At 43.6% G+C, this 7,099-nt stretch overlaps 1 protein-coding gene across 7 annotated transcripts in view; it reads right to left on the reverse strand.

Annotated features, from left to right (window-relative positions):
- CNOT1 (CCR4-NOT transcription complex subunit 1) overlaps positions 1-6,704 on the reverse strand; it is a 101,159-nt gene extending 94,455 nt beyond the window's left edge. For all 7 annotated transcript variants that reach the window (XM_058527937.1, XM_058527935.1, XM_058527932.1 and 4 more), the window contains exon 1: positions 6,599-6,704. The gene's annotated coding sequence lies outside the window, so the exon portion shown is untranslated. The remainder of the gene's footprint in view (positions 1-6,598) is intronic.
- Positions 6,705-7,099: the final 395 nt, after the last annotated feature.

Consider the following 7,099-nt stretch of genomic DNA (forward strand, 5'->3'; position numbering starts at 1 on the left):
ATGCCATAACAGTGGGTATATACATGGTACACTTACCTCTCTATTACCCAAACTAAAGAGCAAAAACACAAGTGTGTTTTTATTTATTTATTTATTTTATTATTTTATTATTTACTTATTCACACAAATGTGAATAACCCAAATCATGGCCATTCCAAAATTACATATTACTGGGCTTAGAAAGGCATACTGTAAAAGGTTTTTTTAGAACCTAGCTGGCAAAGGATAAGGAAATATTCAAGGGCATAACGGTAGACAGGTAGTAAATCGGTTTGAAATGAAAACTTTGCCAAGAATAAAGACAAATGGATCGAGAGTTGACCTGCTTCATCATATGTCAATGTCACGTCAAACAAGCAATTTTAGTCAATGCAATAGAATCTTAATACAAACTTTCAATCAACATTTAATAGCCTTGTGTGGATATCTTAAGACTTTTACAAGAATTAATACAATCCATACATCAGCATAGTTCAAAATACTGTTATGTTATTAGTGTTAGCAAATAAATCCTTTATTTATTTATTTAATTTATTGTGAGGAAGATCGGCCCTGAGCTAATATCCATGCCAATCCTCCTCTTTTTTTGCTGAGGAAGACTGGCCCTGAGCTAACATCCATATGGATCTTCCTCCACTTTATGTGGGACGCCGCCAGAGTGCGGCCTGACAAGTGGTGCGTTAGTGCGTGCCCGGGATCCGAACCCGGGCCGCCAGCAGCAGAGCACATGCACTTCACGGCTAAGCCATGGGACCGGCCCCTAAATCCTTTACTTTTAAGAACTGAAAAAGTGAAAAGAGTCTGAAAAGCATGCTTACTCCCCAATCAGAAAGGAACCAAGTTCTTGATCTGGAATCAACTGAATATTCTGAAGCCTCTTTCCAGTAGCATCTGCAAAACTATAAAGCTATGCAGTATATAATACACCTAATGGGCCGGGCCCGTGGCATAGTGGTTAAGTTCACATGCTCTACTTCAGCAGCCCGGGGTTCGCAGTTTCGGATCTCGGGCAGGGACCTATGCAACGCTCACCAAGCCCTGCTGTTGACTGCACCTCATACACAAAATAGAGAAAGATGGGCACAGATGTTAGCTCAGGGCTAATCTTCCTCAGCAAAAAGAGGAGGATTGGCAATGGACCTTAGCTCAGAGTCTGTCTTCCTCACACACAAAAAATACATATATACTTAAGACTACTAAAAATAAGTAACAGAGTATCCTTGGAGCTACTTTACTTTAAAAATATAACTATACCAAGAAAAAATTTACTCAAATATCTGTCAGAATTCAATTTATAGTGCTGAGAAACATTTTAAAACTTAAGTCCCTCCATCCTTTGAAGTCTGAACAGAAGCGCAAGTTTATTACACTGAGGTTAAGTGATGACCACTCACAATAACTCTAACAGAAAAGACCATTTTTTGTCAGACTAGAGTTTTATATTTCCACACTTTTAGAGATGAAAAATTCAAATCTTCTGTCTTGTCCTCCAAAAAATTGCTGAGAAAAAAAAAACCTGTATTTGCTTTGGTCACAACTAAGAAAAACTTAACCAAATAAAACATTGCTAGTATTTCACAATATAATGCCAAGTCATTATGCTGTACATCTTAAACTTACACAGTGCTGTAGTATGTCAATTATATCTAAATAAAACTAGGGGGGAAAGACACTTTGAAAGTAAAGAAAAATATCTCCCTAGGTAGGGCCCAGCCAGGTGGCATAGCTGTTAAGTGCGCACACTCCACTTTGGTGGTCTGGGGTTCGCAGTTTTGAATCCCGGGTGCCGACCGACACACCGCTTGTCAAACCATGCTGTGGTGGCATCCCACATACAAAATAGAGGAAGATGGGCACAGATGTTAGCTCAGGGACAATCTTCCTCAAGTAAAAAGAGGAGGATTCCCAACACATATTAGCTCATGGCCAGGCTTCCTTAGCAAAAAAAAAAAAAAAAAAAAAACTCCCTAGGTAATTCAAAGAATTGCCAACATGAAACAGTTTAATTCTGTAGAATTATTAACAGAGACAGTCATGATGTTCTATAATCCAATCCACTCAATGAACATGAAATTCTGAACTACAAAATCAACCTCCAGAGATTTGCATAATAACAAACTTTCTGTCTTTCAAAAACAATAGACCACATATGACCACACAGATTATTCTCACTTTTTTGATGAACAATCAAATTCATAGGTCTTTCTTTTCCTTGTATTGAACTCAAGCAGTACGTAAAAGACAGAATGAACATTAGATTAGAGTAGGAAAATCTGGTCTGAACTTAAATTAAGGAAGTCACCTACCTCACTTTGCTAGGTTTCAATTTCCTAAAGGATGACACCATAACTCTGTATGAATAGCTTTCAAAGTTTAACCATCTAAATGATGTCAACAGAATTAAAGTATATAGCTCCAAGAAAAAAACCTGTGCCCTCAAAGAACAAAAACCAAAGTGTACCGTTTTCCAAGAATGCCATGGTCTATAAATCTACCCAAGTGTAACAAATGAAGCACTATTCAATTACAATTCAGGGCAACTGTATATGTGTTCCGGGGGAAGGGGAGACTTCTTACCCACTATAAAATGAGAAAGAGAACTTACAAGGCAACATATGGTACAGGTACATGAAATTGGCCAAGAGGAATGAAATCAACTATGCTTAGGGAAATCAGGCAAAAGACTTATAGACAATACATTCAAGTTTGAACTGGAATGATGGGTAATGTTTTGGTACATACAAACGATGACATTCCAGATAAAATGGGCAAAGACGTATTTGGGAACCACCCTGCGTTAACAGTCTCGATATAGCATAAGATAATAATATGCTGCCACAGGTAGTCAGGAATCAACACTTAACATAGCTTCAGGCCAAGGTATTTGAAGGACTTTTGAGCAGAGAATAGCTATTTCCAAACCAATGATTTAAGAGGTAATTTGGCAATAATATATAGAATTAACTGTATTCCTGGAATCATTTACAATTAGAATGTATTCACATATTACTTATGCAATAAAGAAATCCAATAAACAAATGATGGGGAAAAGATACTGGAGATTAGTTAGCTATTAAAAAAAAACAAAGGGTCCGAAACAAAGGAGTAACTATTCCTACGATGAGTCTACATAAAATTTAAAAAGTAACATTGCACTTCAAAACTACTAGCTATAAACCCAAAGGGACAAACTTTCAAACTAATTATCTGAAAGGGAAAATGGTGAGCTCTTAAGATGTAAGTTTAAAAACATTAAGATGGGGGCCGGCCCCACGGCTTAGCGGTTAAGTGCGAGCACTCCGCTGCTGGCGGCCCGGGTTCGGATCCCGGGCGCACACCGACACACACACCGCCTCTCCGGCCACGCTACGGCCACATTCCACATACAGCAACTAGAAGGATGTGCAACTATGACATACAACTATCTACTGGGGTTTTGGGGAAAAAAAGGAGGAGGATTGGCAATAGATGTTAGCTCAGAGCCAGTCTTCCTCAGCAAAAAGAGGAGGATTAGCATGGATGTTAGCTCAGGGCTGATCTCCCTCACAAAAAAAAAAAATCACTAAGATGGTGTCTTTCAAAATATGCTTTCATTTCACTTTAAACTTCGTATAATTAGTCCAACATCATAAAAGAAAAAAACTTCTCCTGCAGACAGTTTAACATCTCATTCAACATTTTAGGAATTTCCTTCTAACACTGTAACAAAATTAACCAAGACATTTTATCCTGGAGGTTTACGCTGAGCTTTCCAGCATTAAAGACAAATGCATTTCTTACATCTACACGCCACACTCCCACAGGCAGCATTTCCTTCAAATCTCAACACAGGGTTTCAGACTAAGTCTACACCTCTAATTACTGACTTCTCAAACAATGCTGTTCACTGAACAATTTGCTTTATTACTTTGCTACATTCTTACAAATGTGTGAGTGAAAAAGGACACTAAAATAAGCTATTGTGTATATATAGGGTACAAAAGGTTTTGAGTCCATCTTACCTTTGAAACATTCTTAAAAATCGTAAGCAAACAGAAAAGGAACTGCAGGATTTTTCTATGTATATAAGGCCTTAAACTAAGACTCAGTGGGATGCCATTTTGAAACTTCCCAGCAGGAAGTTCAGTTTGGTCAGAGGGCGGTTTAGGTGCTTCAACTAATATTTTTAACTGACTTGAAAGTTAGTCTTGTACTTTTATAAAAGAATATACCAAGTCCATAAACTAAAGCATTTCAAAATGGCAGGCTACTATTTCTGTTAATCCAAGAAGCATAAACATCTTACAAAAAATTCGTGTCTTAAAATATCTGAGCATTCAATTAGAATTATTGAGGGGCCAGCCTCGTGGCTTAGCAGTTAAGTGCTCGCGCTCCGCTGCTGGCGGCCCGGGTTCGGATCCCAGGCGCTCACCAACGCACCGCTTCTCCAGCCATGCTGAGGCCACGTCCCACATACAGCAACTAGAAGGATGTGCAGCTGTGACATACAACTATCTACTGGGGCTTTGGGGAAAAATAAATAAATAAATAAAATTAAAAAAAAAAAAACTATTGTGGACAAATTCCCTTCCAGAGCATTGAGTGCCAAAGACCTGTTACCTCATAGAATGAAATAAAAGATTGAAGTTCATAAATTTAAGCTGGTTGAAGAGAAAGCTTTTCATAACCAGATCAGAATCTAACCAAAAACATACTTGGAAAAAGCAACCTGCAACGATAACCTGAGATTAGTCTTTAAGCATGTTTTGAAGAGATAGTAAGCATTTCCTCTTCTGTCTTCAGTTTTTTTTTTTTTTCAATGACTTAATCCAAAATTAGGAAGATGTCACAGTACTTAGTCTGTCAAGATCCATGTTAAAGAGACCAGGATTTAAACCCCCAGCAGAAATTTAGAGACTAGCAAGAAAGAAACTAAGCCAGGGATCCACTGAGTGAGTTAGAAATCAAGAGCATTTCACCACAGTGCCACAAAACCCTGCCATAAAACTACTAAGACTACAATCTTAGGCAAAAAGGGGAAATACTTTCAGTTACTAATATTCAAGTCTTTGTGCCTTGATTCTAGACTTAAGTTTCCACTGAAAGACTCGGGACTCACACTTGTTGAAAAGGGACCAACTTTCCAAACAAGTTTTATCAACATGCCACCATTTCAGTCAAACAACTAGATACCTAAAACTTCATGTATCATCAGCTCATTTGCTCCTTAGACAAGGTAACAATTTAATGTCCTAAATAAAACACGATTTAAACTGTTACCATATATCTTATTAATAGCTAAAATACTAGTAGCCACGTCAACCTCGGCCACAGAACACTAACACATTAAACTCGAATACCTCTACAAAAAACAAGTTTGTTCTTAACCTGTTTGACCTACTTCCTAATTTTTTACTTGTCCTCCCATTTTTTCATCCATGTATCCCTATTCCTTAACAAACAGATTGTCGTAAGAGAAATGCTCAGCATTTTTTTCCACAAAAAATAATTATATTCACTCAATCATGACTTAAACCAAATCCCCCCTGGCAATCGAATTATAGAGAAATACTGAGGGAGGTGAAGTCTACAGCTTTCAGGAAGAAAACAGACTTTTTAATAGAGTCCTAAGAAATGCGATGTTTGAGTGACTTCGTGGGAAAAGTTTACTTCTCAAAGTTTATTTTAAACACCACTTTCAAGCCCGCAGATATCAAGCACCTTCTCTTTTTAGCCCACAAAGCTTACTCCTAGTGGGGGTAACTACTGGTGTGAGCCGGGATGGGGGAATTCTGCAGCAAGGGAGGCAGTGCACAAGAATCTTGGTGTCTGGGAGGAACCCCTAGGAGCCCTGGAGTAAATCTCTCAGCAGCAGCGGGGCCTGCAAGTGCTCAGCGCACGAGGGGGACACTTCCCAGGAGCAGAGCCGCCAGCGGAGCACAGACACCGGCCCAGGGGGTGGGGGCCGAGTCTGGAGAAAGTGCGAGCGCCCGGCGCGCGAGTGGAACAAAACCTGTGGCAAGCAGCAATCAGGAAGTGCTGGCGCCCGCCGCCCCTCCCACCGGCGGACACCTGAAACACCCGGGTTTGACAACGTGCTGGGGGCGGGGGAGGGGGACTGGCGGCTCCAGGTCGGCGGGCGAGACCTGGGAGCCTGCAACTACTCCCCACACGGCCCCTGGCCCCGGGGGCTAGGCCTCGGGAGCCCATGCCCCCTGCACCGACCGGGCAGCCCGGAGAGAAAGGGGCAGTTGAGGAGCTCGTGGGGTCCGAGGAGGGTGCAGCCCGCGCCAAACAAGGCCCGGCCGCCCGCACTGCCGCCCCCGCCGCCCGCGGAGCCCCCAGGCCCGGGCCGGGACCACCCCGGGGCTCGCCCCGCGCTCTGCCCTCCGCTTCGTGGAGCCGCGGCGCCGGCCTCTTCTCCTCAGAGCCCGAACTCCCCGCGAGCCCACGGCAGAGAGCCCGCCCTCTCCCGCCTCGCCACTTCCCTGTCCCGACTGCCCCTTACTCCGCGAGGCTCCGGGAAACGCTCCCCATGGCCCCGGGACCACCCGCTTCCTTCCCCACCGGCGCCCGCGTTCCGTGGCTAACTCCGCCAGCAGGCCGCACAACACCTCACCTCAGGCGGCTCCGGCGGCGCTGGACACAGGAAACTCCTGGGTCCCCGACTCCGGCTCTCCTCGACCCCCTCTTCGGTTAACTCCGCTTGTTTCTCTACAAAATGGCGCCGGAGGTCGCGCGCTCACGTCGCGGCCTTTCCCCTCCCCGTTCCCATTTCATCATTCGCTGCCCGCCCGAGGAGGGATGGTCCCGGCGCCAGCCAATGACCGTGCCGCGCCCGTGGCGCCCGCCCAATCACCGACAGGTGCCCGCGGATTTAAACCAATCACACACTATCACTTGCAGAAGTCAAGGAAGAAACCAGGCTCCTGCTAGCAACTACCAATCCGGACTCTAGTTCGCGGGCTTTGGCCAATTGCCGCTCACCGTCCCTAGGGACTGGAGTCGGAGCCCTCGCGCCTGCGCTTGAAACGAGGGCCAATGAGGAGACGCAGAGAACTTCGATTTGGGGCTTCATGGACTTCCCACCTGCCCTCGAAGTCTTCGGCCAGTGGGGGCT

The sequence above is a fragment of the Diceros bicornis genome, chromosome 32 (assembly GCF_020826845.1).
Source record: "Diceros bicornis minor isolate mBicDic1 chromosome 32, mDicBic1.mat.cur, whole genome shotgun sequence".
Lineage (NCBI taxonomy): Eukaryota > Metazoa > Chordata > Mammalia > Perissodactyla > Rhinocerotidae > Diceros > Diceros bicornis.